Below are 23505 nucleotides of genomic sequence, written 5' to 3'. Positions count from 1 at the left end.
GTAGTTTACATTTTTCAACAATTTACACCCTTTTCCAGACCAATTAAACTTCTCACACTGCTACAGTGCTTCTTCCTTTAATTTGCCAGGTTTTCTGGGTAAAGAGGTTAAAAGGAGTTTACTGTGAACCTGGAGAGAGAGAGAGAGAGAGAGAGAGAGAGAGGCGCTCCTGCAGGACACAAACCTGCCACACATTGCTGCATATTGGCTGGGTCAAGCAACACTTGTCCTTGTTCCTCAGGCTCAAGCCCGAGCCAGCCTTCAAAGGACTAGACCAGTGCTGGAAGGAAAACACTGCTACTGTTCAGAATCAGGGCCTCACAAGGAGGTGGTTTTGTAAGATTCCGCTGTTGTTCTGGGTACACAAGTCATCTGTCCCTTTGATATCCTTGTCCTTCTGAAATCACTTCTTTTTCCTAGTAGATAAAAAAGAATTTATCAAGTAGATGTGTTATCTTTTCGCAAAAGGAATGCATCCAATAAATGTGTTATGTTTTCCTCCTATAGAATGGCAGTTCTTTTTCAGATTCTTCGCAGCTCAGGCTGACTTTTAACCAACGTGAATCTACATGTCCTTAGGGCCGCAGGAAGCTACCGGAAGCCAATTTATTCAGTTAATTCACATCAGTCTAAATAATTTCTCCTGACAGATTACTTCCGTTCTAAGCCCCAAGTACTTTTTAATCCTAGGCAGGTTATTGCTGAGGATAAATGATTTCACGTTTCTCATAAAGATGCCAGTCATTAAGGATATTAACACGCATTCTTTCCCCTTGGGTGGAAGGGAGCTGTCGTTTTAGCAATGTTGCTGTGTCAGCCTTCCTATTGTCAAAGGCAGCAAACGATGAGAAAATCAATTTACCCTTTAAAATTAGTCAAGTGAGGAATCCTTTGAAGTGAGGGGTGGGCAGGGTTTTGTCTGGCTACTAGGATCACATGAAAACCCATACTGCATGTATGTTGATAAAATGTTATGAAATTTAACAGGAGCAGTCCCTACCCCTAAAACTGAGGCCTGATGAACGTCAGATGTGGTTTAAATGAATCGTTATTCTAACAGTGTGTGTGCTGATATACAGGACACACTGTCTGAAATACAATGGGAATAGTGATTGCAGAGCCTCAATACTGAAGTCAGTTGGGAGATCTGAAGATGTCTGTTTATTTTGTACAGGAGTTTGTGGGGTTTTTTGAAACAGAGACTAGTCATGTAGCCCAGGCTGGCCTTGAAAGTAACTATGTAAACTGGGAGGGGAAAAAAGAAAGACATACTACTTCGTGTTCTCGCCCAGTGGAGGGGCCTAGATTTAACACATGTGTACATGATTTGAAAGCAGAAAAGGCACTATTTGGGAAGAGAGATGCTGTTGGGAGTAGAGGACAAGGTGAGGAACAGTGATGGGATAAATATGAGGAAACATAATGACATACGAAAACCAGTATTTCCGACACTAAAAAACTTTTAAATTAAGTTTAAACAAAAAATAAAACAAAAAAAGAGCTCACTACTTAGCTTTGCCTAACCCAAATTTGCAATAGTGCTAACTGCACCCTTAGTGCCCCATGCCCGACGCAGATGAGCTCTGTGTGAACACCTTCCCGTGACTGGAGGATATCTCACAGTCAGATGGAACAATTTACGTCTTTACCGTGTGGATTGGCTAAGAGAGGGAGGAAAGCTCTCTAGAACCCCTCACAGCCCTTCAAGTAGATCTGTGCCCTGGTAATGGGTTGCTTTCTCCACCCACAAAGAGAAGATTAGATCGTTGTTCAAGAATGACAAGCACTTCATATTTGGAAATGACTAAATAATGAAGTGCCTGGATTCTATAGAAATACAAGGAGAGAAGAAGATTAATTTCAAACCAAAGTCTAGTGCAAACATGACCTTTCTATTGTAAATCTCACGATCAGGAAAGAAATTACATCGGGAGCTTTGTTTCTAGGCCTGAGAATTCGGAAATATATTAATGATAGGATGTCTCAGATTGGAAAAAACTGTTTATTATAACCTGCCACCTATGGAGATGAGAAATATTCTTTCTGCTGCATTTTCCTGAAAGAATGTAGTTAGTAGATTTAAATGACAGACATGGAAGGGTCATCTTCTTATCCTTTGCCTCCAGGCAGGACTGTAGCTAAATCTCTCTCAAGGAAGGGCACACGCTATTGACCCCCAAGACCTCTAGGTGAGTAAAGTAACAATTAAAAACAGCAGATGGTAAAGCTTGGGGGTTTAAATTAATAAAGATCAGGTCTAGTTGACATTATTTGAGCTAAAATTCATCCTGTTTGAGGATAGCATGATGCTTAACACAAGTCCAGAAATGGTCTGTTAGGCAATAGGTCTGTGTAATAAATTCCTTTAGTATTAGTATTAATGTCTGGTCATTGTTTTGTTCTCTTCACCAGGGTGGTGAAGGGGGGAGTCCCACCCTAGAGCTCTGGAGACATTGGAGCTCACAGCAGCCGACACTGAACAGAGAGAATCTACAGTAGTTATTAGGGACAGACAGAGACTGTAAGCAGAGTACACTCTGGAGCTGGGAACACAGTGAACCTCAGCACTGGGGGAGGTTGGCTTTGTTGTAGCCAGGATGAGGTATCTGTGTCTAGCAGGAGAGGGCTTGCAAGGGAGGACAGGACAGGATGAGTTCCTTTGACAAATGTCATGGGCCTGGAGTGAGCCCAGGAAGCTGGGCTGGGTTGAAGAAGAAAAGCAACAACAAAAAACGGAAAACAGAATAACTTATGGGTTTGGGCTTAGAAAGGCCCAGTGAGGCCCTGAGATGCCATGGAAGCATGTGAAACCCAAGACTTACAAGTCTAGTCGCCTATACCAGCAGCACCAGCTGGAAAGATGTCCACTTTCCCTGGCCATACCTACTGTCTATGAATAATGCCTTGCCTGTACCTACTGTGTCCCCTGTAAATTGTCACTGTTTGTTTGTTTGTTTGAGACAGGGTTTCTCTGTGGCTTTGGAGGCTGTCCTGGCACTCGCTCTGTAGACCAGGCTGGCCTCAAACTCACAGAGATCCGCCTGCCTCTGCCTCCAGAGTGCTGGGATTAGAGATGTGTGACACCACTGCCGGCAATAGTCCCTTTTCACTGATTGATAATAAAGCTTAAGCAAGCTTTCTTGCAGGAACTCTCAGACCCCAGTCACGCATTATCTAAGCTTTGATGTGAATGCAAAGGACCCTGAACCATCCAAATTACAGTTAAACCCTTTCTCATTGTAATTAGTCACACGGTCCATGTTGATCACCCTTAGATTTACAGTCAATGGGTTAAAAAAAATCATAAAAATTTGCCATTGTGAAGGTATTCCTACCTTCATTTTTCAAGAATTATACTGTAAAGACACTGTGACACCAGAGGAGAGCTTGGAGGTCCCTGTGATTTAGCAAGTGGTGAGATAACAGGACCAGGTGGAGTAGTCACAGGGAGAGTCTAGCTATCTGAAGTGAGTATACCGTCACTGATAAAATCTTAGACAAGGCACTTTATGCCTCTCTGAATGCCAAGTTCCACAAATGTATGTTTTACTTTGACACAGGGTCTCATTCCAGGCTTTCCTTGACTAATCTTCACTGTGTAGCTCAGGATGACCTTGAACTTCCAGACTGCTCCTCCACCTCCCATGTGCTGTGTTTATGTGGGGTCTCCTGAATGCCAGGCAGGCACTTTATCAATTGAGTCACATCTCCAGCCCATTCAAGTTTCATAATTTAAATATTTATTAGGATGGTCTCCTAATTGTCCAGGCTAATATTGAACACCTAGACTAAAGTGATCCTTCTGCCTCCACCTCCTCTTGCAGCTAGGACTACAAGTGGATATCAATGTGCCCAAACAAAATGAAATGATTTTTGAGTTGTGAAACTATTTTCAACACTGTAAAACAGATAGACTTACTAGGTTTAGCCATGGCTCACAGCATTCAGAAGGTGAGGCAGAAAGGTCACATGAATTTGATCTACACAGTACATTCTAGGTCCATGTTGTCTGTAGAGTGATACCCTTATTCCTAAAACCAACAAAAGGGCTGGAGAGATGATGAGGGAGTTAAAAGCGCTGGCTGCTCTTCCAGAGGACATGCGACAACTTACACCATCTCTTCCTGCAGTCCTAAGGCCTCTGTTGTTCTTTTCTGATCTGTGGGCACCACACATGTGTTGTACACAGGCCACATTCAGGCAAAAACACATACTTGTTTAAAAGCAACACACAGACACACACATGTGAGCATGCTCACACACACACACACACACACGCACACACACACACACACACACACACACACACACACACACACACAATCCAGATTAAAGAGTGCTTCTTTGGTGGCTACTGAGCTAGCCTGGCTTTACCCCACAGCTGTCGTGTCATACACAGTCAAGCAACTGAACATAGCCTGAAGGTCTCGGGCTCCTTGAAACCCACTTCCATTAGAAGATGTTGTTCTTTCAAAGTAAGGTTCTTTATCGATTTGAGTAGATTGGAGTCTGTGGAGTCATACTGATTAGGGTTCGGATTCTGGCTTGTTCACACTCTTGAAGGTGGTACTTGGCCCCTAGCAACTTTTTCCTTTGCTCCTTTTGCTCCTCGGTGTCTTTAGGTAGGATGATATTCTAACCCAATCACAGGCTTCCTTCAAGCAACATAACCAACCTAGCATGGACTGGAATCTGTGACACCACAATGAATCATTGCTTCTCTTGGGACTGTGTCATAGAGATGGAAAATAGGCTGCCACGGCCAGACCTGTTTTTCCCATTGGTAAAATAAAGATTAAAATGATTGTATTGCGGAATATTGGTAGGTTAAGAATGCTCATCAGGAAAATAGCTCAATGGTTAAGAGTGCGCTTTCAAAGAACCCGCATTCTAATCCCAGTACCCACACAGCGGTTCACAACTATCAAGAACTGCAGTCCTTGGGACCCAAGGCCTCTTCTGCCTCCCAGAAATGCTGCACTCATATGGGGTACTAACATACATGTAGGAAAAACACCCATACATACAAAATCATCAAATGATAAAAGAAGTTTTGTTTTCCAAGAGTGCTCATTAGGGTTATGGCTGTGTTACCACCAGTGAGGTCCTGGGTGCCCGGCCTCTCTAAAATACAAAACAAGAATACATGGGCACATCTAGCTCTAAAACCGAAACACCCAAGTTGACGCTGAAATTCTTTAGAACCTGAATTGGTTTTGATTGTTCCAAATTAGAGGAGGCGGGGAAGTTCTTCTAACTCACTGAGCATTCTGTATGTGCCAGAGAGCATTGCTGCATAGAAACAGCTCAAATCTCCTAAATAACAGGATGGAGGTTCCAGCCACCAGACGTGGAATTTAAAGCATGCTGCTTTGGTCAAAGAATAACAGAGGAAATGTCACCAAGAACATGTTAATAAAAAGCCCCAAGAAGGCTGTATTCACCCCTTGTCACGAAGCGGAGAGCCACTGGTATTTCTAAGGGCCCACACAATTTCCCTAAAGTGCATCCCCCAAGTGTGCTAGTACTGAAAAGAGCAATTTCAGGGGATTGTATGAAAGAAGCTGTGTTGTACTTTATTTCTTTTTAATTACACTGATTTATTTATATATGTCAGGGGCAGGACTTGCAGAGGTCAGAGGGAAGCTTGCTGAAAGATTTTCTCTCCTTCCACAATGGGTTCCAGGGACAGAACTCAGTTTGCAGGGTGCAAGGTTTAGGAGCAAGGGCTTTTACCAACTGTCATCTCATTGGCCCATAAATTGTACTTGATGGGATATCCTCTGTGGGTAGCAGCAGCTTCACAGATGCTAGTTGCCCTGCCTGCGTCTTTGTAGTCTTATGTCCTGAAGAAAGGTGGCTCAAACTGGTGTTCCCCTAAATGTTCAATAAAAGCTGTGCCTCTGTTTTTGCCAGTGCTAGCATAAAACCAGGGGTCTCCAGTGTACCAGGCAAGCATTCTGCCTAGCATGGAGCCATGTCTCAGCTGCTCCCCTTTAAATGTGTGAAGACTTGCAACCTTTCAAACAAGCGAGGGGACCATCAACCTTCATCGGTCTATTACACATCACCAGTAAGCAAGATCTCCATACCTACCGGGAGACTCTTGCATTAAGATCGTTCAGTGCTAGCCAGGCTTGGTGGTTCACACCTTTAATCCCAGCACTGGGAAAGCAGAAGCAAAGGGAACTGGATCTCTGTGAGTTCTGGGACAGCCACTGGCTATATAATGACTCCTGATTTCAAACGAATTCAATGAACTCACCAAGCTTCTGCTATTCTCGAGGCTCTGACTCAGGCCACCAGCAACAACAACATGGGTTACCAAAATAGATGGTGAGCTATGGTACCCAAAAGCAGTGTCAACAGTAGGACTAGAAAAATTGGGTGAACTTTTGCAGGGGACCAGAGATTTGAACCGACAGATGGTGTGAGTGAGGCTGGAAATGCGAGGACTACTAAATCCACCTTTTGAGAGTGATTCTCCTTCTAAGATGCTGCCTGGTGATGATAATGGAGGCCAGTGCCGGAAGTGAGAAATTAGTGTGCAGACAAAGATTGTGGGCTTTGACTGCCAGGGTAGGAGTCTTCACGCAAGAAGAGGTGTCACGGGGAAGGATAATAATAACATAAAGAAGACATAGCACCAAGCTGAGATGGGGACTGTGGCAGGGAACTTTCTCCGATGATCCAGGCCGGGTGGTTACTCTCACAGAGAAAACAACTGAGTCAGGCTTCAGAGGACTCCACCAAGCCTAGGAGATTCCCTGCCAACCACCATTAGGAAAAGGAAACCAGGAGTCATGAGAACAGAGCACCGGTTCCGGGTCTAAGAATGATCGGTGTTTACTAAGTGCTTGGCCTCTGGAACGCCTGGCTTTCCAAAGCCCACATCTTCCTCATCCATTCCGTCTTGCCACAGGCAGCTACTGTACCGGGTGCTCCAGGCGCCAGAACCGCATGCCTGGAAACCCTGACGGCCTACCCGCCCCCTCCCCTCCCAGCCGGCCAGCTGCAGGGCAGTTTGTTTGTCGAGGTTTGCATACTCGTATTGGGTTGCCTTTTTTCTTTTTTCCAGTCAGTTCAGTGGTGTCCCGAAATTCACCCCCAGTGGAACTTCTGCCTCTGCTCCTCCTCTTCTTGGAACTGTCTTTTGTTTGTCTGGCAGAGCTGGGTCTATGGGGGTGTGTGATGATAATAATACGCCGGCCTTATATAACTGCATCTTGCAAGCACTTCGCAGACAGTCCCTAATGAATCTTGGAGCTGGTGTCAGGCTGGGCAGCTTTATCTGCAAGTTGGAAATCCGAGGCCCAGAGGCCAGGAGGGAGGGCGGTGGGGATCAGAGGGCAGGCCTCCCTGGCTCCTGGAGCCCCTCAGAGGTCAGGGCGATAAGGAACAATGAGTTTCCCATTCTGGAGGAGGAAGGAAGTCCCGCTGCCACCTAATCTCTGCTCCTCTGCCTCCTCCCTGCTCCCAGAACCTTTTCTCTGCAGAAGACTTTGAAGGCAGCTTCTGTAAGTATGGTGATCTCCTTTTCCTCAGGGAGAAGACAGGATTCCCTTCCTGCCTCTTGTGCCGTTGGTGTTTTTATGATCTTACCCCTACTTGGGATGACTAGAGGATGGAAAACATATCTCTAGCCAAAGTCCTCCACCCTCCCAGTTTGGTTTCTTCTACGGGTAATAAGAGGGAAAAGAGTTTCAGCTGATAATTCACTTGACAAAATAACATCCAGAAGGGGTGCTTAGACTGACCAGTCTGGGACGTTCTAGCCCAGCTTCGTGTGGATCCGTGCACTGGGTGACCAGCCCTCATAGAAAGGAAGCTGGTTATTCACTCGGCTTGTTAGAAAGTGCAGACACGGTGACTGTTCTGATCTTCAGTTTCTGTCTTGACTACTCATAATTTCAGGTAAATATAATTGTTGGATGCTTCTTTTCACACTTTCATAGGAAGCCCAAAACTTGCACTGGCTCTACAAACTGTAACAAACACTGTGACTTCCGAGGGCGTGTTCAGTTTTATTAAATTTTTTTCACTGCGGGACCAAAGGGTTTTAATATTAAAGGAACATGGACAAGAGCTTCTTAAGCACTGGCAAAGCCCAAAGCCAGATTATTAAACTTGGTTTCCATAAAAAATGCAGCATTCATGAAATATTTGACTCAGGGGTGATGTTTGTGGCTTTTAGATGTGACCTCTCTACAACCCCGTGGAGCAATAGAAGAAAGATGCAAGTTCTGAGCAGGTAGAACTATAACTGTTAGATGAACAAGCCAAAGAAATAGTTCTGTTGGAGGTAGCTGTACAATTTGCATTCATAAAACCATGACTGTATCTCATCATATCGTGGAAAATGGAAAGGTATTATTGCTCAGTACTGCTTCGGGGAAGAAAACTAAGAAAGGCATAAGAATGCCTGTCTTTGAATGCTCTAAGTGCTGTGATTAATCCACTGAGCTGTTGTTACTTTAGACAGCCATATATATATATATATATATATATATATATATATATATATATACCCTGTATGTGTATACATGTCTGTTGTATCTACCTAGCTCTCTGTTTTATATGGTATGCAAAATGGACCCAATGAAGAAATTTCTTGTCAAGTTTCATATTGTGATAGTTATTCTCTATTTAAAGACATTGGAAACATAATGGAGTAAGTCTGCTTTAAAGATTTTTCTTTAGGTCAGATGTGGTGGTTCATGGTTGTAATCCCAGCATTCAGAAAACTGAGGCAGGAGGATTGTGAGTTCAAGGCCAGCCCAGGGAGATCCTGTCACGGGGGGGGGAAGCAAAAACAAAAATAAAAAATTCTTATTTAAAATTTAGTTCTACTTCAAATTTTCTGTGACTCTCAAGAAATTCTAATATGTAATTCAAGCTAAGCCCTAGTTATTTCACTTCTTAATTTGAACTGGTCCATCGACACTGAATGCTAGGCTCTAGGAAGATCAGCCCCACTATCTCTCTTTTCTCCTCAATCACAGCAGAAGGGACACAGACAGATAAGATACAGATCTGTGTTTGTGTTGCAGTCGCCTGAGGACCAGCAGCAAGACCTCTGTAAAATGAGACCAAAGCCATCCCTAAGAGGGAATGTCAGCAGCAAGACCTCTGTAAAATGAGACCAAAGCCATCCCTAAGAGGGAATGTTGAGAAGACTGAAAGGAAGTAATACAGGAAAAGTATCTAGCACAGGAAATACTATAGGAAAAGTATCTAGCACAGGAAGTAATATAGGAAGTCTATCTAGTACAGGAAGTAAGATAGGAAAGTATGTAACACAGGAAGTAATGTAGGCAAAGTGTCTAGCACACAGTTTGAACATAGCACTGTTTCAGTACATTTTGGAGCTTTCCCATTTATTCTTGTTTTCATCTTCTTTTTTTTTAAGATTTATTTTTATTAGCATGTGGTGGCACATGCCTTTAATCCCAGCACTTGGGAAGGAAGAGGCTGACAGGTCTCTGTGAGTTCGAGACCAGCCTGGTTTACAAAATGAGTTCCAGGACAGCTAGAGCTACAAAGAGAAACTGCCTCAAAAAATAAATTAAACAAAAAAGATTTATTTTTATTTATATATATGCCTTCCATGTGGATGCTGGGATTTGACCTTGGGTCCTTTGGATTCTTTGGAAGAGCAGTAAGTGATCCTTCCTAACCACTGAGCCTTTGTCTTTGACCTCACTAGTATCTTCTATGGGTGGATGGCATGCCGTGTTAAGCAGTAGCAATGTCCAAGTGGGTAAAATGTCTTGACTCTGAAGAGTTGTTGGTCTAAGGAACAGACAAGAATAACATTTAATCCCTTCACCTTTAACTTTCATACCGGCAAAAGAAGTATGTTCAGCATTGAGGGACTGTACCCGACTCAGAGTGGTACTTCTGTCTCAGGAAGTCAGGGACTTGTCACCAGTGATGGTGACAAACTGGGTTTCAAAGAATAAGCATCTGGTGCAAAAGAACCTTCTAGAAGGGAAGAGCACAGCCGACAGAACAGGAGGTGCAGGGAAGTCTATGAAAAAGAACTGAGTATTAAATCCAAGAGAGTTACTTCAGTAAGATGGTGTGTCCCATTAATTCTAATGACACACACGCCCACAGACCAGCTTCTGATCCACAGTTGTTTCTAGTTCTATCACGATGAGGAACATGGACCAGTGCTAGTTTATTACATCGCTAAGATATTGGTTCTGTGGACAGTGTAACTTCTTTGTGCTGCTGTGTTTACATCAAACCCAAGTCAGTGATGGAGGCCTCTGTAGCCCAGCACTGCTACTCCTCCAAGGCCATCATTTTGGAGTCTGTTTTTACCCAAAAGAGAGACAACAAAAATTGTGTAGATCTGAGAAATGGAAAGTGATATGGCTCATATTTTAGAAATATCCTTGATTATTTATGTTTGGAGTACAGGGGATGAAGTCTAGGATCTTCTAAATACAAGGCAAGGTCCCTATCCCAGAGCTACACTCCAAGCCTTAGAAAGACGTTCTATAGGTCTCACAGCTGCCGTGTGAAGAATGGACAGAGAGTGGAAATTTACAGACTAGAGAACAGCGAGGAGATTTCTGTGTCCAGGAGAAAAGTGCTGAGACCTGAACTGTGAAGGTGGACATCAGACTAAGATCCTAGGCCTGCTGTTTAGAAGGCAGAGCCTTCTTGACTTGGACCTGGATTCGTGGAATGAAAGGACGGGAGACTTCTATAGTAGTTTCAGATTGAGGCACCCGAGTGGCCAGCTAATTTAGGGGGACACGAGAACAAAAGAAGGTACAGGCAGAGAAGAAATAGAGTCCACTGGCAGCGTTGTTAGTGAGGGATTGTGTCATTGACTAAAGAGGTGTGTGTGAGCATGTGTCTGTCTCTGTGTGTATGCGCACGTGTGCGTGCGCATGTGTGTCTCTGTGTGTATGTGCACGTGCACGCGCACACTGGTGTGTGCAAGTCAGAGGACTGCCATGGTTCTTCTTTCCACTCAGCCATTTACCGTGCTTTGCTTTGTTTTTAAGAGTATAAAATCGACAGCTTTTCCTCTCTGTAATTTTGAGTGGAAATGTGAAAACTAAGCCTTCGTACATCTTAATGTTCCTAAGAAACATCTGTTATCTGGGCTCACTGGGCTTAATGCTTTACGCTTGGTCCTGTCTGGTGGGCTGTGTTCTCATTAACTTGAAAAGAGGAAGGCTGTGATCTTAGTATGCCCATTCAGAGAGGAAAGTTTATTCACCAGCCATCGGCAGTGAGCAGAGTGGGAAGCGTTCTCAGGTATCATAGACTCAAAAAGCATTCCTCTTAGCCCACGGAAAAGAAGGCTTCAGCTTAGGCAGTTCACTTCACCAAGACCAAAACAACACTTATATTTCCTTACCTAGACTAGAAGAGGTCTGCAACCATTTCTCCTAAATACCACCAACAACTTCCTACCATTCTCTAGTATACCATGGGGATTCAGAGGAAGGGATGTTGACATTTATAGTTTATTTCTTTTTTTCTATTCATTTTTATTTTATATACATTGGTATTTTGCCATGGGTGTTGGGTCCCCTTGTGAGCTGCCATGTGGGTGCTGGTAATTGAACCCAGGTCCTCTGGAACAACAGTCAGTGTTCTTAACCACTGAGCCATCTTTCGAGCCCTGTAATTTATTTCTTTAAAGACTTAGTCTTATTATTTTAAGTATAATTATGCGTGTTTTTGCACATGGGGGGTGTACACAATGCCAGAGTTCTCGGACCCCTGGAGTAGAGTTACGGGGTAGTTGTGAGCTGTTGATGTGGGAGCTGAGAACGGAACTCGGGTCCTCAGTGAGAGCAATATGACTTAACCACCAAGTCATCCTTCCAACTCTGGTGATTGGGAAAAAATTTTTAACATTTTAAGCAAACAGAAAGACCTACTTAACAGACAGGAAGCTGCAACATTTTCCATCTCAGGGTCTGATTACTTGATAGCCTTGGGTTTCTCAAGCCCTTTCACCCTTTCTAAGCTCAGCACTTAATCTTCTATGGCAAAGCATCTCAGATTTCCGGATTTCTGAGCTCTTACCCCACCTGAACACCACAGAGTAAATGCCATTGATTATAAAAGAGACTCAGCCCCAGACACTGTGGCTCGGCTTGTAAACTTGTATAGTATTTCCCCTCAGTAGGTGAACTGTATTTAAACACAGATTCAGGAAGTGATTTCCACCTCTAATGTAAAATTTTAAAAATCATTTCTTAGATAGTATTTGATTATAATCTAAACTCCACTAGCCTTCTAATGGTTCATTCCCACCTTCCAATTACTAAAACTTCTGAAATTAACTTTGACTTTTTTCAGGAGGGGGGATTAAACACAAACTTTACAGATACTTGGCAAGTACTCTGCCATGAAGTTATATTTCAAGCCTTTCTGGTTTTTGATATGATGAAAATACTCCTGTTTTTACCAAATGACTTGTTATTGGATGGTGACTGTGGAAGAACATTTGCCTAGTGTGAGTGAAGTTAGCCTTTTGACCTCTATACACAGCTCTGTTATGTGCATGTGCACACACACACACACACACACACAGAGAGAGAGAGAGAGAGAGAGAGAGAGAGAGAGAAGACAAAAGTTTAATTAAGAATCAAAAAGTAATGAACAAGCATGAGGCAGACATGATACACACCTGTAATTCCAGTACTTGGGAGGTAGAAATAGGATTGTAGGCACTAGGCCAGCCTGGGCTAAGTAGAAATTATCGGACCAGGCTGGACTATACAACAAGGTCTTGTCTCAAAAAATGAAGAAAGGAGAATGTGTAGGGAGAGACAGGGAGGGCACAGGTGGGAGGGAAGAAGGGAAGGAGAAAGGCAGAAAAAAGATTCTGGGCTGCATAGTAAATTCCAGGTGGGTCCTGAGCTATGGATTAAAACCCCGTGTTATCTCTTCCTATGAAGTAAAGAGGGAGGGGAAGGGATGAAGCACAAGAAGAGAGGGAGAAAATGTAGTTTCATGTATGGTGTCCACAGCTCCACACTGAGGCCATGCAAGCCCGGCAGCAGCGCCTTCCTAAGCTACTGCTGTGCTGCACCTCCGTGACTTCTCTGGGTATGCTGACAAGGGCTTCCTCCATCCCGGCTGCTTGTCTCCACAGTATATGACGAGTAGATGGTCTCGGGTACCCGAGTGCCAAGGATGCTGGAAAGTTGAAGTCTCCCTGGCTCTCTCTTGGGTTTGGCTTCTAAACTTCTCATGTTTTCTGGTCTCATGTTATTGGGATGCGGTGGTTTATGTCCACAATCTCAGCACTGGAGCAACTAAAGCAAGAGGGTTGATGATAGTTCAGGGTCAACCTGGTCTGTATAGTGCGTTCTGGCCAGCTTGAGCTACAGAATGAAACCCTGTCTCAAAGCCCATCCACAAAAACAATAAGAAACTTTGCGTGGTGGTTCATGCCTGTAATCTCAGCACTCTGGTAGCAGAGGCAGGAGGACTGCATCAACTACAAGGTCTGTGTGGTCTACATATCAAGTTCCAGGACAAGCAGGGCTGCATACTATGGCTCCATCATTAAAACAAACAAACAAAAAAACCAAGAATGAATAAAAATGGAAATAAAATGCAAAACTCAGAAACAAGAACAAAATAATAGCAAAATGCTACTGTCACATATACTGGCAACGCTAAGTAGATGTTTCAACATATTTAACTATACAGTTATTCCTTGAGTATCCATCCCTGGAGTTTGTTTCTGGTGCACATACACACACTATGAGTATCAGTCTGAATCCTCAAGTCCCTCATGTAAAAGAGTATATCTCTAACTAAATATTAGCAGCCATAAACCAACAATAACAAATAATATTAATTCTACTTGCCTGGTGGTGCTGATTTAATGATTCTATGGAATAAATTTGTTTTTGTCAGGAATTCAGAAACAATTTTTCAAAACTTAATTTTATTATTTTATGTGTATGAGTGTTTCGCCTGCATCTGTGTATCTATATTCTATGCATTCTGGAGACCACGCAAGTCAGAAGAGGGTCATTAGAGCCCCCTGGAATTGGAATTACAGATGGTTGTGAGCCACCATGTGGGTGCTAGAAATTGAATCTGGGTCCTCTAGAAAAATAGACAGTTTTCTTAACCTTTAGGTCATCCCTTCAGTACCAAAAAAAAAGTTCAATGAATTTCTGAGTATATTTAGTGCTCTGCCTAGTTACAGTAACAATTATGAATATGGAATACCTAGAAAAAGATGTGTGCCAAACATTTCCTGGTGTAGATTATGTAACTAAAAACTGGGGTGGTCTTCCTACAGTGGTGCTTGACTGACTCTGGGTGTACGTGTAGCAGGCATGGATTCAGGCTATCTTATTCTTTCTCAGTTGCCTGTAACAATTGCTAAGTTGTCATTTTAGGCATAAGAAATCAAAGTCTATATGGATATGGTTTTAGAAAACCCTTGCACTTGTTTTCTCAACCATGGACATATGTGTATGTATGTGTATATTATATTTATATATATGGAAATAAATCCACTATGCAACCCAGAATTAATTGTTCAAAGTAGTCCAAGTAATGATATTTTATGAGAGAAACTCTTCATAATTTTTCAAGAGGATATAATCCTCTTATTAGACCCAGGGAGTGCCCAAATTTTAAGTCCTATTCATTAAAAGAGTTTATGAGTTAGAGGCTAAGTAACTCGCTCAAGATCACATAGCCAGTGATTATTGTCACCCGGAATTCCACCATCTGCCCCCAGAAACATGCCCAGAGCAGTGTCAAGAAACATGTAGTGCTACCTTGATGTTAGACTATGGCCATGACCACAGCCAGATCATCCTGCATAACAGGCGAGGGCAGGATGCTTTTGTTAGGTAAGCTGGAGGTTGAGCCTAGAGCCTTACTCATGCTACACACACACACACACACACACACACACATCCAAAAAGCCATGTCACACTCACTCCCTCGCCTCTATGTTTCTCCTCCAGAAACTCTCAAAGAGCTTGCAGAATTAAAGGTGTAAGCATTTCTATGTTCTCCCCAAATGTAAGAGGATACATCTTATTACACATATAGATATATATGTATACATATTATATATATTATAGATAGCTTATTATCATCTATGTGAGAATTCTCGAACTTACCAACTTCCTGAATGGTAAGCAGAAGGGGTCAAAGAGCAGCATGAGGAACTCAGCCACTCTCTAAAGGTGAGAGGCATGATGAGGGTGGGTAGGAAGCAGAGGTGGCATAGAATCATGCCAGCACCAGAAGCCCTACCGCAGGACCCTCCACATAGGTGGGATGCTTACAGCACTAAGGGTGGTGCCTGGAACTGCCCACAATTGACATGAACTCCAAAGCCAGGCCAGAAAAAAGATTACAGGTCTGTGCACTCCCAATCTCTGGGGGTCCCTCTGTGTAGATCAACACAATTGCATTCACCCATGGAGAGGTAAGAAAGCTTCAAGCTTTACATAAATCTCTCTTAAACGTTGTTGTTTCCGTGAGGAAGCATCTAAAGGTAAAGGAAATATTGAACAGTTAAATGGTGTGTCATTTTCCTATTCTATCCTATTATTTCCTCATCTAACACATTATACACACATTTACCCAGAGTGTGTACATGTTACATGTACATCTTAAAATGTGGTATGATAGGCTTCATAAATAAGGTATTGAAACAAGTGTTGCTTCTTATGTGAAGTGTCCATTTATTGTGGACACATTTTCACCTACTGCAAATGCAAAAGGGAAATAAACTGCACCTCTTGTAAAGTTGTCCTGTGCTACTCATCAAATAACAGCTTAGGAAAGATTCTATGATTCAGCGCGTTTTCCTTAAAAATAGATCCCACAACCTGAAATTAGATGTCCCTCAACTTTTAAATGTGAGACACACTGTAAATCTTTAAAAAGGAACTTTCCTTTATTGGAGCTATGAAATCCAAGCAAAGAATAATATAAAATGGTACTAATAGGAAGCCGTTCCCTTAAAGAAAAGGCAAAATGGAAGCTTCTAGAAAAGGGCTGAATTACCTGGTATGCATCTAAGAATTAATGTGTGGATTTCAGAAGATTGTTCCTAATGATGCTCTCCTTTTGAGGCTGTGAAAGGGTGACATCTGAGGGAAGAGGAAATTGCTGACAGAAATGCAGTTGATAACCCCTTTGTTCTCCATCCCAGGTGCTGAGGGCCAGCTGCCGTCAGCTGCAGAAGGTGAATTTTCCAAATGACATGAAGGCTCTTCAAGGCAGAATCATTGCAGGGAAGCTTCAAAGGTACTCATAAATGTTTTCTCTCTTAACTAATTGAACCGGGACCACCTGAGCACCATGTGCCCCTTTGTCTAGCAGATGGGAAGGTTTAAGAGCTAACCAGAACCAGAGTCCATGGTCCTACCCTTTCCTAACACCATTCTCTATCTTGGTGGAGAGAGCTAACAGAGGCGTTGAGTGTGGCAGTCAGGTCATGACATCAGTCCTCAGGAATGCCACAAATGGCTCACAATAAATAAGACTCCAAAGAGTCACATGACTTGACATGATGTGCTGTTCAAAAACTAGGTAGACCTTTGCTTCCCAAGAGTCAAGAAATGAATGGCAGACCAGCCACCTCAGTCATGCCAGTGAATTGCAATGTCAGAAGTGCACAGATGTCACCCATCTTTGGTTTTGTACTTTTTTTTATCCAAGAATATATATCATGGGAGGGGGAAGAACTGTGGAGACCTGGCACAGTCATTAGACATCAGTCCCAAGGACACACTCAGGAGTTGAATTCACTCCAAGGAGTTGTTCCCCAAGTGTCCAATTCAACGCCAGTTCAAGCTTATGTAGTAGAACTGTTGGGTTCTTTTGGTCTCTGTTTTCTCCTCTTCAGCATCCTTCCGCCTTTGCTTGGTTCTCCTTCAAAGACGTGCATTGGCCCAGGTTGTCTTGGAAACAGTCCCCTAATCACTAGAAACCTCATGACTCTCACACAGGGAAATAGAACAAAGCAAAATCTCCTGCTCTGTCTGGATTTCAGGTCTGTCTTCTGGGGGTGTTTTATTCAGCCTCCCAATGTGTGACAAGTGAAAAGGGGAAATGATGGGAAGTGTCTGGGCACCCAGGGTGACTTGAGTGTCCTAATATTACATCCTAGACACTCCCCAGCAGTTTTTCTCTTTCTGGGAGCTTTGCAGATTGGGCGGGATATCACTGTGGCAGTCAGGTTACTCCACTCGTCATCTGCACGTGGAATCAATCTCTTCCATATTCAGAATGGAAAATTCAGATTTCAGGTCTGACTGTTTGTCCCTATTCAGCCACGTCTGCGTTCTCATCCTCTTGATCCTCCCATCCAGGGAGTTTAGTAGAAACAAATGGTTCCTCTTAGAATGGATACAGACAGTTGGGACCATTTTATTGACTAATGTGGCCTCAGAATTGTGGCCTGTGCCATTTTCTTTGCTTCTCTATTCATGCCATCAGGGGTTAATATTCCTCAGCATCAAGACTTACCTGTTGAGTATAGGGAGATGTCTTAGCCTATAAAAGTGTGTGCCTGGATCCACCCCAAACCATGTAAATGTGAAAGGAAAGAGGCCAAGTCACAAAGGTGTTCCACACCTGAAGCATGTTCTTGCCCCTCATATTAACATGCTTAAATGCATGTACACACACATACATACACACACACACACACACACACACACACACACACACACACACACACCACTTAGCACTAGAACACATTCATAGCATGAACATGGCACCAGTTCATTCTCCAGCATCACTAAATAAGTCCACTTCACTAATATTAGAAGTTGGCATTTCCTCCAAAATATGTAACTCAGACAACTGAACCAGGAGGTATTGTGGGAGACCTCAAGCACCCACAGACTTGGTGTATTAGCTGTTTTGCTTGTCATGCAGTAACATTCTTGACAGGAACAACCTAAGGGAAGACAGATCATCTTGACTCACAGTTTCAGGACTATCATGGCAGGGCAAAGTGTCTGCAGAGCTTCGTCATCTGTGGGGTGAGAGCTCACAGAATAACGTGTTTACATCTTGTCAGTTTAGGAACAGAGTTTGTGTGAAAACAGAAGCAGACGTCACGTTTAAGGGTCTGCCCCTAGGGGCCTATGTCAACTGCTGGATCTTCTCCCAGACAATGTCAGCAGCTAAGGACCAAGTGTTCAAACACTGTGCAGGTCATTTCATATGTAAACCATTACAGTTGGATTGGCAGAAGATTAGCTTTTTTTTAAAAGTTCATTATTTTTATTTTATGTATATGAATATTTTGCCTGCATGGCTGGTGCCCACAGAGACCAGAAGAGGGTGTTATAGTCCCTGAAACTGGAGTGGCAGACAATTTTTAACTACCATGTGTAAGCTGAGAATCAAATCCAGGTCCTCTGCAAGAGCCGCAAGTGCCCTTAAGTGCTGAGCCATCTTGGAAAAATTAGAAATTTTTTCAAATTGTTTAGTGTGTGTGTGTGTGTGTGTGTGTGTGTGTGTGTGTGTGTGTGTGTGAGTGAGTGTAAGAGAAACACAGAATCAGAAGGTGTTTATGGGTACCATGTGTGTGTATCTTTCCAGCCCCTGGAAAACTGACTCTTGCTCTAAGGACAGACATGTTGTCATATGAAAGTCATCAAAAGAACACTGAAAACTATCTCAGGACACTTGGGAACTTTTCAGTAGTCACATAAAAATATTTTACATGTGGGAACAGATTATTAATGCTCATTGAGCAGTTTCCAGCTAGAAATATTCCTGTCCAAATAGAAATGGCTGTTCTTGTCCCTTCTGGGCTCTGATATGGCACTGTTGGACACGGTTTGGTGCACCTGGGTGGGTTAACTTATAATAAAGGCTTTGTTGTTTGTAGTTAAGACCTTGTGTAGTCCTGTTGATGGCTGCTTGTTTTTGTTTAGAGATAGGATCTCTCATAGTACAGACTGGCATCAAACTCACTGTGTAACAAAGATAACCTTGCATTTCTGACCCTCCTACTTACACCTCCCAAGTGCTGAGATTTTTAGGAGGGTACCACTAGGCCCCATTGTGAAGTTTTGAGGATTGGGCCCAGGGCTCTGTGCCTGTAAGCACTGTATCCCCAGTCCTTAATACACCTAACTGGAACAGAAATTTTAAAAAGATATTTTGTTATATTCCCTCCCTCCTCCCTCCCCCCTCTTTCTCTGTGTGTGTGTGTGTGAGAGAGAGAGAGAGAGAGACAGAGACAGAGACAGAGACAGAGAGACAGAGAGAAACAGAGGTTGTTTTGGGTACCACATGGGTGTGTGGGTCCTGGAGCATATAGGCTCCCTTAGAACTGGAGTTACAGACGGTTTTGAGCTGCCATATGGGTGCTGGGAGCCAAACTTAGAGGTCTGCTGAAAGAGCAGTAAGCACTTTACCACTGAGCCATTTCTCCAACCCCCCAGGATGACAATATTTACCCTTATAAGCATGCCTTACATAGCTCTGTGCTTATGACACCACATTCTATACAATATTTAAAGTCAAATATAGAATATTAATATAATAAATGACTTTAAAATTGCTGATCAACTATGCTATGAAACCACACCTTTTCAAAGGCCTGTAATTGATGCAGACCTCAAATACTGCTAAAAATCATTCATTTTAGTACCCAATAAGCATCTAGTGCTTTTCCAAATTCATATCAATATATACTGTAGACTCTTGTTTTAGGAAGATCTTTCTCTGAGCATTTCTTACTAAAGAAGGCAGCAAAATGCTAGTATTATTTAAAAGTATGTATTAATTGTAAGACAGCATAATAGCTGCCTACCCTGAAATTGCAAAAAACATGAAAAGAAAACAAAACATTGCACACAACTCAAATGCATCAGTCTTCCTGTGTGGATACACATTTGGTATATTAATAGAGAATTGCTTCTGTGTGGCTGCTTTCTAGTTTTACCTATTTGTTTTTAGATGCTACCATGCTGGGGACTAATTCCTGCCCAAGCTCTTTAGCTTCCTCCAAAGGAAGCAAGTCTACATAGTTGTCTTTAGTATCTCATAGAATTGCAAACATGGTAGATTGAGAATTTTATTCTGACTGTTCTTCTCTTGGTAACAAGCAGGTCATAATCTGTGCATTGCCTTCTTAGTTTTCCCTGACTTGGGCATAACTCTCTTACATGGGCTGGGACACATAAGTTGCTTTTGCAATTTCAGCTGGCACAACCAGCTCATTTAGTCAAGACCTGTCCCCGCATACAACAAGGCTACTGCTCAGTGCTCAGTGCTCAGTGCTCAGTGCTCAGTGCTCGTGCTACCGATAGAACAGGGATTTGTTTTACAGAAGGAGGAAGGCAACCACAGGGACACTGCCTGGCCTAGGAAAGCCTTGCCATAATGATACATTCCGACAGGAAGTTAACAGGAAGAGCACTATTTCCCTGTTGAGAGAATGTAGTCCAATTATGTTGAGGGTTGGGGCTGCGAGACATTCACAAGTGACCATCTAGAGAAAAAGAATGGGATGATGTCATTCTTCGCCAGGACAATCACTGAAATGAAATCAGGTCACACACAATAGTCTTGTTCTGTGCTTGGAGCCAGAAGTTGTTAGAACGGATTCCTGTGCTGTGACATTTCTCAGAAAGGATCTCAGGACCGCTACTCATGTGATCATGTCTGTACCTAAACCCTGAAGGCACACAAGGCAAGCAGAATCTTTCCATCTGGTGTGGAAATGACCCACACCAGGGTCTGTCACTTGTTTAAGATGACAATGTCACAATTCATTGTAAATAAGTAGTTCTGGTTCTTATAACACATTTTCTGTGGAGAAACAATACAGTCACACAGTTTGATGGCAGGTCCGATGTTTTTAATCAGTGTTCCTTCTTGTAGGAGAATTCTTATTGGCACACATCAGTTAAGAAGGAATGTATTCCTCTGTACAGATTTTCAGAAAGTCATTTTCTGAAAGGAAGCACTGCCCTGTGCCCTGTTAGAGCATTTTTTAGGGTGTATTAATTCTATTTGCAGAAGAACCATTTAGTCTGTGTTGGTTGATCCTGAGTTCCTAGATCCAGTGACAAATATACTCAATTTTATATGTCTTCTCTCAGGAATATCCTAAATTGACCTCATTTATCTGCTTATATTTCACAAGAGTGCATGCTAATTACAAGCGAAGGGTAGACTTTCGAAGAAGCCATGCCCAGAGTAATTAGACAGGAAGGTCAAATCTGTTGTCACTGCATTAATAGAGAAAATTAGCCATTGGCCAAGGCGTTTTTCTGCATAGTTTTAATAGCAAAATTGAAATACTGTGTGAGGGTGTTTTACAGAAACACGGCTAGCTTGAGGACTTGTAGAAAATGCTCATTCCTAGTAAAGGCTGTGGTCTTCAAGGGCATGGATCATTCAGGCTCTTGTTTTTTGTCATAGATTATGTGAAAATTAAAAAAAATCATGACATGGGGACTCATATTTATCTTGTGATTTTGTTCGTGAATTACTCGGGAGTCTTACCTTGTTATCTAAGGTACTGGAGACATTGTGGTGGTATGTGACAAATATGTTTGAAAGCCCTTTTGGCTACTACTACCAGAGTGCAAAGCAGAGCACTTAGAGTCCTGTATCTAGGGGCAGATTCTAAAGTAAGCAATGATTTCTCCCACCCTCATTTGGAAGTGAAAGGTAGATTTGCTACATGGTGTTTGGTAAAGGATAATTAATTTTTAAAAGATTAATCTTGTTTTTTATCAATGTGTGTGTGTATGCATGTCTGTTCAGGTGCCCAGGGAGGCCAGAAAGGGAAACCGAATTCCCTGGAGCTAGAGTTACACATAGCTGTGAGCCTTCTGATACCTGTGCTGGAACTTGAACTCAGGTCCTCTGCATGATCAATAAATACTCTTAATTGCTGAACCATTTCCTCAGTCCCAGGATAATTATTTTAAATTTAAAAGTAAATAAATATTTCTGAACAAATTGTCAGCACTATCATAAGCTCCCAAATTTCCACTTCCCATTTCCTTCCTATTTGTTCTTGCATGACATTTAAGTCCTTTGTCCACCATTAGCATACGCCAGCATTTAAAATGATCACAGTTCTTTAAGCAAACATATTTACAAACCTAGTAATTTAGTCCTGGAGTCTTTTAGTGAGATTCACAATAAAATTAATTTTAAGAGCTATTAGCTTTCACATTTTCAGCAATATGGGAGTTAAATGAGTTGATAAATTTTTGGGGAGAGAGAGAGAGACAGGCAGACAGACAGAGAGAGAGACAGAGACAGAGAGAGAGAGACAGACAGAGAGAGAGAGAGACAGAGACGGCATGAGACCGGGCCAGTTACTATACTGAGTGGCCATGGCTGTTCCAAGTGGATTATGGGGATTTTGTCTCCTGAAGATAACAGCATGGAACTGAGAGAACCAAGAACTTATGCTGGGTCTGATGCTAACCCTTCAGCCTTCAACTTAGTAGGGAATTAGAATGCACTTTCCTCATTTCCCCTCACTGGGATGTTGTAAATAAAGAATGCAAAAGCACTTTAGGGGGGAAAGCGCCATAGGAAGCCACTCAAACATAACCTCTTGCTATTGTTGTATGAAAAGACTAAGCCATTGTGTGTGATCATTAGTTCCCATCATAATGTGTTGTTCCCAGCACCTCATTTCTCCCTCATTATTCTTTTAGTTCTATGTCTATCTGCCAGTAAACTAATCCCAATGTGTGTTTTCGATGGTTGGCACATATTCAAAACCATTCTGCAAAGAAGAGAAGCTGTGGAATCCCCAGGGTTCCAGCTCCATGTTCAGTGCTGCTAGAGAATTGTAAGTCAATCAAAATAGAATCAAGACTTTTTATGAGCATTGGCATTAGAAGCAAAAAGAATTAGTGAGGACACAAATGTGGTCATAGTTGGGGAATTTCAGCTGAGGATTGGCTCTGAAATATCAGGCAATTAGGAAGAAGACTATGGTAAAACCAGCTCCCAGGGGAGGGATCTGCTGCTTTTAATGTCTCGTTGCTCAGCCCCTGCCATGCCCTAGAATGGTTGAAAGACTGCTGTTATCAGGATCCTCCAGACAGAAGCCAGGGACACCACATACAAACACACACAGCCGCCCACCTTACCCCCCTGCCAATGACATCCCACAGCATACTCTCCGTGTCTGCCATGGACTGCTTTCTCCCAGGGAAATGTTATTTCCATGTTAGCCTTTTTCACCCTCAAGCATTGGTTCATAGAAGAACTCCATCTGGAATCTCAGCTTAGTAGTGATGAAATGTCCCTTCCAAGTGAAAAGAGAGGAATGTAGTTTACATTTCTCATCTGGAAGTCCATCCAGTTTAATGAATTTTTCTCCCCAGGTGTGAAAATATTAAGGCAGGGACCATATGGCATGACTTGTGTATACATGTACGAGCATCCATTCTGGTAACAATTAACCCTTCAAAGAGACAGACAATAAATAATTCTCACTATCAAAACACTGGGCTTCTGTTAAGCAGC

General features: G+C 42.6%; 1 protein-coding gene across 3 annotated transcripts in view; it reads left to right on the top strand.

Moving 5' to 3' along the window:
* The window catches only part of Sulf1 (sulfatase 1), a 158225-nt gene that overhangs the window by 20275 nt on the left and 114445 nt on the right, over nt 1-23505 (top strand). For 2 of the 3 annotated variants that reach the window (XM_040741433.1, XM_040741436.1), the window contains exon 2: nt 16184-16278. The gene's annotated coding sequence lies outside the window, so the exon portion shown is untranslated. Of the gene's footprint in view, nt 1-7246; nt 7518-16183; nt 16279-23505 lie in introns of those variants that run through there. The other variant, XM_040741434.1, reaches the window with a different exon arrangement.

Source organism: Mesocricetus auratus, unplaced genomic scaffold (assembly GCF_017639785.1).
Source record: "Mesocricetus auratus isolate SY011 unplaced genomic scaffold, BCM_Maur_2.0 Super-Scaffold_6730, whole genome shotgun sequence".
NCBI classification, from domain to species: domain Eukaryota; kingdom Metazoa; phylum Chordata; class Mammalia; order Rodentia; family Cricetidae; genus Mesocricetus; species Mesocricetus auratus.
The sequence above is the reverse complement of the archived record's forward strand: the minus strand, read 5'-3'. Positions and strand labels throughout refer to the sequence as shown.